Below are 10,000 nucleotides of genomic sequence, written 5' to 3'. Positions count from 1 at the left end.
ACCCTGCCAAATTGAAACGATCGTGATTGTTCACAGGGCTTGCCGACGAGCTGATTATTCGGACCGGGTGTAAAAGGTGAGTGAGACACCTTATTATAGGAAGAACTGGAATTTCCTACCCTAGTTGTTGACCAAATGAATGTTCATTGAAGTTTTGAGTTCCGGGTGCGGTGCTGGCTGATGGGAAAAATTGGCAGTTTTGCAACTACAACTACAATTACTCTTCTTCAAAAATGTTAAATGGACAATTTTTTTTAAAGACAGTCAGGAAAAAAAGTCAGGAAAAAAAGTCAGGAAAAAAAGTCAGGAAAAAAAGTCAGAAAAATTGAAAATTGAAAAAAATTGAAAAAAATTGAAAAAAATTGAAAAAAATTGAAAAAAATTGAAAAAAATTGAAAATTGAAAAAAATTGAAAAAAATTGAAAATTGAAAAAAATTGAAAAAAATTGAAAAAAATTGAAAAAAATTGAAAAAAATTAAAAATTGAAAAAAAATTGAAAAAAATTGAAAAAAATTAAAAATTGCAAAAAATTGAAAAAAATTGAAAAAAATTGAAAATTTTTTTAATTTTTTTGGGGACATTTTTTTTGGACTTATTTTTTTTTTGGACTTTTTTTTTTGGACATTTTTTTTGGATTTTTTTCCGACTTATTTTTTTTTACTTTTTGTTTGGACTTTTTTTTTGCACTTAATTTTTTGTGGACTTTTTTTTGGACATTTTTTTTGGACTTATTTTTTTTTTACTTTTTTTTTTTGACTTATTTTTTTGGACTTATTTTTTTTGGACTTTTTTTTGGACTTTTTTTTGGACTTATTTTTTTTTTGGACTTTTTTTTTGACTCATTTTTTTGGGACTTATTTTTTTTTTGGATTTATTTTTTTTGGACTTAATTTTTTTGGACTTATTTTTTTTTCGACTTATATTTTTTTGGACTTATTTTTTTTGGACTTAATTTTTTTTTTGACTTTTTTTTTGGACTCATTTTTTTTGGACTTATTTTTTTTTGACTCATTTTTTTTTTTGGACTTATTTTTTTTTTTGCCTTTTTTTTTGGACTCATTTTTTTTGGACTTATTTTTTTTGGACTCATTTTTTTTTGGACTTATTTTTTTTTCGACTCATTTTTTTTTAGACTTATTTTTTTTTTGACTTTTTTTTTGACTCATTTTTTTGGGACTTATTTTTTTTTTGGATTTATCTTTTTTGGACTTAATTTTTTTGGACTTATTTTTTTTTCGACTTATATTTTTTTGGACTTATTTTTTTTGGACTTAATTTTTTTTTTGACTTTTTTTTTGGACTCATTTTTTTTGGACTTATTTTTTTTGGACTCATTTTTTTTGGACTTATTTTTTTTTCGACTTATTTTTTTTCGACTTATTTTTTTTGACTCATTTTTTTCTGGACTTATTTTTTTTTGGACTTTTTTTTTGACTCATTTTTTTGGACTTATTTTTTTTTTTGGACTTATTTTTTTTGGACTTATTTTTTTTTTCCTTTTTTTTTGGCCTTATTTTTTGGACTCATTTTTTTTGGACTTATTTTTTTTTGGACTTATTTTTTTTGGACTCTTTTTTTTTTGTACTTATTTTTTTTTGGACTTTTTTTTGGACTCATTTTTTTTGGACTTATTTTTTTTGGACTTATTTTTTTTTCGACTTAATTTTTTTCGACTTATTTTTTTTGACTCATTTTTTTGGACTTATTTTTTTTTTTGGACTTATTTTTTTTGGACTTATTTTTTTTTTTCCTTTTTTTTTGGCCTTATTTTTTGGACTCATTTTTTTTGGACTTATTTTTTTTTGGACTTATTTTTTTTGGACTTATTTTTTTTTGGACTTATTTTTTTTTTGACTTTTTTTTTTTCGACTTATTTTTTTGGACTTATTTTTTTTGGACTTAATTTTTTTGGACTTATTTTTTTTTTTGGACTTATTTTTTTTGGACTTATTTTTTTTTTTCCTTTTTTTTTGGCCTTATTTTTTGGACTCATTTTTTTTGGACTTATTTTTTTTTGGACTTATTTTTTTTGGACTTATTTTTTTTTGGACTTATTTTTTTTTTTGGACTTATTTTTTTTGGACTTATTTTTTTTTTTCCTTTTTTTTTGGCCTTATTTTTTGGACTCATTTTTTTTGGACTTATTTTTTTTTGGACTTAATTTTTTTGGACTTATTTTTTTTTTCCACTTATTTTTTTTTCGACTTATTTTTTTTTTGGACTTATTTTTTTTGGACTCATTTTTTTTTGGACTTATTTTTTTTTCGACTTATTTTTTTTTTGGACTTATTTTTTTTGGACTCATTTTTTTTTGGACATTTTTTTTTCGACTTATTTTTTTTCGACTTATTTTTTTTGACTCATTTTTTTTTTGGACTTATTTTTTTTTTGGACTTTTTTTTGACTCATTTTTTTTGGACTTATTTTTTTTTTGGATTTATTTTTTTTGGACTTATTTTTTTTTTTCCACTTATTTTTTTTTCGACTTATTTTTTTTTTGGACTTATTTTTTTTTGGACTCATTTTTTTTTGGACTTATTTTTTTTTCGACTTATTTTTTTTCAACTTATTTTTTTTGACTCATTTTTTTTTTTGGACTTATTTTTTTTTTGGACTTTTTTTTTGACTCATTTTTTTTGGACTTAATTTTTTTTTGATTTATTTTTTTTTTGACTTAATTTTTTTGGACTTATTTTTTTTTGGACTTAATTTTTTTGGACTTATTTTTTTTTTCGACTTTTTTTTTTTTCAACTTATTTTTTTTGGACTTAATTTTTTTGGACTTATTTTTTTTGGACTTAATTTTTTTCGACTTTTTTTTTTTGGACTTATTTTTTTGACTCATTTTTTTTTTGGACTTATTTTTTTTTTGGACTTTTTTTTTTACTCATTTTTTTTGGACTTATTTTTTTTTTGGATTTATTTTTTTTGGACTTAATTTTTTTGGAGTTATTTTTTTGTACTTAATTTTTTTCGACTTATTTTTTTTTCGACTTATTTTTTTTTGGACTTATTTTTTTTTTTTACTTTTTTTTTGGACTTTTTTTTTTTTTGACTTATTTTTTTTTGACTTATTTTTTTTTTGGACTTATATTTTTTTGGACTTTTTTTTTTGGACTTCTTTTTTTTTTGGACTTTTTTTTTTACTCATTTTTTTTGGACTTATTTTTTTTTTGGATTTATTTTTTTTGGACTTAATTTTTTTGGACTTTTTTTTTTTGGACTTAATTTTTTTATACTTATTTTTTTTTTTCGACTTATTTTTTTTTCGACTTATTTTTTTTTGGACTTAATTTTTTTGGACTTTTTTTTTTTTTCGACTTATTTTTTTTTCGACTTATTTTTTTTTGGACTTAATTTTTTTGGAGTTATTTTTTTGTACTTAATTTTTTTCGACTTATTTTTTTTTCGACTTATTTTTTTTTGGACTTATTTTTTTTTTTTACTTTTTTTTTGGACTTTTTTTTTGACTTATTTTTTTTTGACTTATTTTTTTTTTGGACATATTTTTTTGGACTTTTTTTTTTTGGACTTCTTTTTTTTTGGACTTATATTTTTTTGGACTTATTTTTTTTGACTTATTTTTTTTTGGACTTATTTTTTTTGGACTTATTTTTTTTTGGACTTATTTTTTTTGGACTTTTTTTGGACTTATTTTTTTTTCGACTTATTTTTTTTGGACTTAATTTTTTTGGAGTTATTTTTTTTGGACTTAATTTTTTTCGACTTATTTTTTTTTCGACTTATTTTTTTTTGGACTTATTTTTTTTTTTTACTTTTTTTTTGGACTTATTTTTTTTTGGACTTTTTTTTTTTTTTGACTTATTTTTTTTGGACTTATTTTTTTTGGACTTTTTTTGGACTTATTTTTTTTCGACTTATTTTTTTTTCAATGTATTTTTTTTTTACTTATTTTTTTTGGACTTATTTTTTTTGCGCTTTTTTTTTTTGGAATTATTTTTTTTTTTACTTATTTTTTTTGGACTTATTTTTTTTGGACTTATTTTTTTTTGGACTTATTTTTTTTTGGACTTATTTTTTTGCGCTTATTTTTTTTTGGGACTTTTTTTTGGACTTATTTTTTTTTTGGACTTATTTTTTTTGGACTTATTTTTTTGGGGACTTTTTTTTTTGGACTTTTTTTGGACTTATTTTTTTTGGACATATTTTTTTTGGACTGATTTTTTTTTGGACTGATTTTTGTTGGACTTAAGTCAAAAAATAAGTCAAAAAAATTCAGTCCAAAAAAAATAAGTCCAAAAAATATACGTGCAAAAAAAATAAGTCCAAAAAAAAATAAGTCCAAAAAAAAAAGTCCAAAAAAAACTAAGTCCAAAAAAAATAAGTCCAAAAAATATAAGTGCAAAAAAAATAAGTCCAAAAAAAAATAAGTCCAAAAAAAAATTAGTCCAAAAAATTAAGTCCAAAAAAAAATAATTCCAAAAAAATTAAGTCCAAAAAAAATAAGTCCAAAAAATATAAGCCCCAAAAAAAATCAGTCCAAAAAAAATAAGTCCAAAAAAAATAAGTCCAGAAAAAATCAGTCCAAAAAAAATAAGTCCAAAAAAAATCAGTCCAAAAAAAAAATAAGTCCAAAAAAATATAAGTCCAAAAAAAATAAGTCCAAAAAATATAAGTGCAAAAAAAATAAGTCCAAAAAAATAAGTCCAAAAAAAAAATAAGTCCAAAAAAATATAAGTCCAAAAAAAATAAGTCCAAAAAATATAAGTGCAAAAAAAATAAGTCCAAAAAAAAAATAAGTCCAAAAAAAAAATAAGTCCAAAAAAATATAAGTCCAAAAAAAATAAGTCCAAAAAATATAAGTGCAAAAAAAATAAGTCCAAAAAAAAATAAGTCCAAAAATTATAAGTGCAAAAAAAATTAGTCCAAAAAATATAAGTGCAAAAAAAATAAGTCCAAAAAAAAATAAGTCCAAAAAATATAAGTGCAAAAAAAATAAGTCCAAAAAAAAATAAGTCCAAAAATTATAAGTGCAAAAAAAATTAGTCCAAAAAATTAAGTCCAAAAAAAAATAATTCCAAAAAAAATAAGTCCAAAAAATATAAGTGCAAAAAAAATAAGTCCAAAAAAAAATAAGTCCAAAAAATATAAGTGCAAAAAAAATTAGTCCAAAAAAAAATAAGTCCAAAAAATATAAGTGCAAAAAAAATTAGTCCAAAAAATTAAGTCCAAAAAAAAATAATTCCAAAAAAAATAAGTCCAAAAAAAATAAGTCCAAAAAATATAAGCCCCAAAAAAAATCAGTCCAAAAAAAATAAGTCCAAAAAATATAAGTGCAAAAAAAATAAGTCCAAAAAAAAATAAGTCCAAAAAAAAAAATAAGTCCAAAAAAAATAAGTCCAAAAAATATAAGCCCCAAAAAAAATCAGTCCAAAAAAAAATAAGTCCAAAAAAAAATAAGTCCAAAAAAATATAAGTCCAAAAAAAATAAGTCCAAAAAATATAAGTGTTTGCACTTATATTTTTTGGACTTATTTTTTTTGGACTTATATTTTTTTGGACTTATATTTTTTTTGGACTGATTTTTTTTGGACTTTTTTTTTTTGGACTTATTTTTTTTGCACTTATTTTTTTTTGGACTGATTTTTTTTGGGGCTTATATTTTTTGGACTTATTTTTTTTGGACTTATTTTTTTTTGGACTTAAATTTTTTGGACTTAATTTTTTTTTGGACTTAATTTTTTTGCACTTATATTTTTTGGACTTATTTTTTTTGGACTTATATTTTTTTGGACTTATTTTTTTTTTGGACTTATAAGTCCAAATATAAGTCCAAAATATAAGTCCAAAAAAAATAAGTCCAAAAAATATAAACGCAAACACTTATATTTTTTGGACTTATTTTTTTTGGACTTATATTTTTTTGGACTTATTTTTTTTTTGGACTTATTTTTTTTTTGGACTTATTTTTTTTGCACTTATATTTTTTGGACTTGAGTCCAAAAATAATAAGTCCAAAAAAAATGAGTCCAAAAAAATAAGTCCAAAAAAATGAGTCCAAAAAAAAGTCCAAAAAAAAATAAGTACAAAAAAAAGAGTCCAAAAAAAATGAGTCGAAAAAAAAATAAGTCAAAAAAAAAAAAGTCAAAAAAAGAGTCCAAAAAAAATAAGTACAAAAAAAATGAGTCCAAAAAAAATAAGTCGAAAAAAAAATAAGTCCAAAAAAAAATGAGTCCAAAAAAAATAATTCGAAAAAAAAATAAGTCGAAAAAAAAATAAGTCGAAAAAAAATAAGTCAAAAAAAAAATGAGTCCAAAAAAAATAAGTCGAAAAAAAAATAAGTCCAAAAAAAAATTAAGTCCAAAAAATTTAAGTCCAAAAAAAAATGAGTCCAAAAAAAAAAATTCGAAAAAAAAATAAGTCCAAAAAAAAATAAGTCCAAAAAATTTAAGTCCAAAAAAAAATGAGTCCAAAATAAATAATTCGAAAAAAAAAAAGTCCAAAAAAATTAAGTAAAAAAAAATAAGTCAAAAAAAAATAAGTCCAAAAAAAAATAAGTCGAAAAAAAAATAATTCCAAAAAAAATAAGTCCAAAAAAAAAAGAGTCCAAAAAAAATAAGTCCAAAAAAATTAAGTCCAAAAAAAATAAGTCCAAAAAAAATAAGTCCAAAAAAATGAGTCAAAAAAAACTTAAGTCCAAAAAAAATGAGTCCAAAAAAAATAAGTCCAAAAAAAAAATAAGTCCAAAAAAAATGAGTCCAAAAAAATAAGGCCAAAAAAAAATGAGTCCAAAAAAAATAAGTACGTCCAAAAAAAATGAGTCCAAAAAAAATAAGTCCAAAAAAAAATGAGGCCAAAAAAAATAAGTCGAAAAAAAAATAAGTCGAAAAAAAAAATGAGTCAAAAAAAAATAAGTCCAAAAAAAAATAATTCCAAAAAAAATAAGTCCAAAAAAAATGAGTCCAAAAAAATAAGTCCAAAAAAATGAGTCCAAAAAAAAGTCCAAAAAAAAATAAGTACAAAAAAAAAAGAGTCCAAAAAAAATGAGTCGAAAAAAAAATAAGTAAAAAAAAAAAAAGTCAAAAAAAGAGTCCAAAAAAAATAAGTACAAAAAAAATGAGTCCAAAAAAAATAAGTCGAAAAAAAAATAAGTCCAAAAAAAAATGAGTCCAAAAAAAATTCGAAAAAAAAATAAGTCGAAAAAAAAATAAGTCGAAAAAAAATAAGTCAAAAAAAAAATGAGTCCAAAAAAAATAAGTCGAAAAAAAAATAAGTCCAAAAAAAAATTAAGTCCAAAAAATTTAAGTCCAAAAAAAAATGAGTCCAAAAAAAAAAAATTCGAAAAAAAAATAAGTCCAAAAAAAAATAAGTCCAAAAAATTTAAGTCCAAAAAAAAATGAGTCCAAAATAAATAATTCGAAAAAAAAAAAAGTCCAAAAAAATTAAGTAAAAAAAAATAAGTCCAAAAAAAATAAGTCCAAAAAAAAATAAGTCGAAAAAAAAATAATTCCAAAAAAAATAAGTCCAAAAAAAAAAGAGTCCAAAAAAAATAAGTCCAAAAAAATTAAGTCCAAAAAAAATAAGTCCAAAAAAAATAAGTCCAAAAAAATGAGTCAAAAAAAACTTAAGTCCAAAAAAAAATGAGTCCAAAAAAAATAAGTCCAAAAAAAAAATAAGTCCAAAAAAAATGAGTCCAAAAAAATAAGGCCAAAAAAAAATGAGTCCAAAAAAAATAAGTACGTCCAAAAAAAATGAGTCCAAAAAAAATAAGTCCAAAAAAAAATGAGTCCAAAAAAAATAAGTCGAAAAAAAAATAAGTCGAAAAAAAAAAAGAGTCAAAAAAAAATAAGTCCAAAAAAAAATAATTCCAAAAAAAATAAGTCCAAAAAAAAATGAGTACAAAAAAAATAAGTCCAAAAAAATTAAGTCCAAAAAAAATAAGTCAAAAAAAATAAGTCCGAAAAAAATAAGTCCAAAAAAAAAAATAAGTCCAAAAAAAATAAGTCGAAAAAAAAATAAGTCAAAAAAAAAATAATTCCAAAAAAAAATGAGTCAAAAAAAATAAGTCCAAAAAAATTAAGTCCAAAAAAAAATAAGTCCAAAAAAATGAGTCCAAAAAAAATAAGTCGAAAAAAAAATAAGTCGAAAAAAAAATAATTCCAAAAAAAAATGAGTCAAAAAAAATAAGTCCAAAAAAATTAAGTCCAAAAAAAATAAGTCCAAAAAAAAATAAGTCAAAAAAAAAATGAGTCCAAAAAAAATAATTCGAAAAAAAAATAAGTCCAAAAAAAAATAAGTCCAAAAAAAAAATAAGTCCAAAAAAAATAAGTCAAAAAAAAATACATTGAAAAAAAAATAAGTCGAAAAAAAAATAAGTCCAAAAAAAGTCCAAAAAAAAGTCCAAAAAAAAATAAGTCCAAAAAAAAAAAGTCCAAAAAAAATAAGTCCAAAAAAATAAGTCAAAAAAAAAAAGTAAAAAAAAATAAGTCCAAAAACAATGTCCAAAAAAAAGTCCACAAAAAATAAGTCCAAAAAATATAAGTCCAAAAAAAAATAAGTCCAAAAAAATATAAGTCCAAAAAAAAATAAGTCCAAAAAATGTCCAAAAAAAATAAGTCCAAAAAAAAATAAGTCCCAAAAAAAGTCCAAAAAAAATAAGTCCAAAAAAAAAATAAGTCCAAAAAAAAATAAGTCCAAAAAAAATAAGCCAAAAAAAATACATTGAAAAAAAAATAAGTCGAAAAAAAAATGTCCAAAAAAAGTCCAAAAAAAAGTCCAAAAAAAATTAAGTCCAAAAAAATAAGTCCAAAAAAAATAAGTCCAAAAAAAAAAGTCCAAAAAAAATAAGTCCAAAAAAAAAAGTCAAAAAAAAAAAGTAAAAAAAAATAAGTCCAAAAACAATGTCCAAAAAAAAAGTCCACAAAAAATAAGTCCAAAAAAATATGTACAAAAAAAAAGTCCCCAAAAAAAATAAGTTAAAAAAAAATAAGTCCCAAAAAAATATGTCCCAAAAAAAATTATAAGTCCAAAAAAATATAAAAAATTTTTTTTCAATTTTAAATTTTCAATTTTTTTCAATTTCAATTTTTTTCAATTTTTTTCAATTTTTTTCAATTTTTTTCAATTTTTAATTTTTTTCAATTTTTTCAATTTTTTTTCAATTTTCAATTTTTTTCAATTTTTTTCAATTTTTTTCAATTTTTTTCAATTTTCAATTTTTTTTCAATTTTTTTCAATTTTTTTCAATTTTCAATTTTTTTCAATTTTTTTCAATTTTTTTCAATTTTTAATTTTTTTCAATTTTTTTCAATTTTTTTTCAATTTTCAATTTTTTTCAATTTTTTTCAATTTTTTTTCAATTTTCAATTTTATTCAATTTTTTTCAATTTTTTTCAATTTTCAATTTTTTTCAATTTTTTTCAATTTTTTTCAATTTTTTTCAATTTTTTTCAATTTTTTTCAATTTTCAATTTTTCTGACTTTTTTTCCTGACTTTTTTTCCTGACTTTTTTTCCTGACTGTCTTTAAAAAAAATTGTCCATTTAACATTTTTGAAGAAGAGTAATTGTAGTTGTAGTTGCAAAACTGCCAATTTTTCCCATCAGCCAGCACCGCACCCGGAACTCAAAACTTCAATGAACATTCATTTGGTCAACAACTAGGGTAGGAAATTCCAGTTCTTCCTATAATAAGGTGTCTCACTCACCTTTTACACCCGGTCCGAATAATCAGCTCGTCGGCAAGCCCTGTGAACAATCACGATCGTTTCAATTTGGCAGGGTTAGGATTACAATACCTGCCAAATCACAGATGATTCTGATATTACTTCGCTTGCAAGAAAAAATATCTTACTGTGTGGGGACTGTTGACATTGTAGAGCATGTTTGCACACAATGTGCTGAAACTGTGTTGAGTGTTTCACAAAACACTGACGATTCAAATCCCTGCGGGCAACCCGCTTGACAAACAGAAATGACCTAGTGTATGCCAGGACGTAACTAGATGACAGATTATGAATGATTAAATACAAAGAATGAG

This window comes from Hippichthys cyanospilos, chromosome 22 (genome assembly GCF_059441005.1).
Source record: "Hippichthys cyanospilos isolate Australia breed blue-spotted pipefish chromosome 22, RoL_Hcya_1.0, whole genome shotgun sequence".
Taxonomy (NCBI): domain Eukaryota; kingdom Metazoa; phylum Chordata; class Actinopteri; order Syngnathiformes; family Syngnathidae; genus Hippichthys; species Hippichthys cyanospilos.
The sequence above is the reverse complement of the archived record's forward strand: the minus strand, read 5'-3'. Positions refer to the sequence as shown.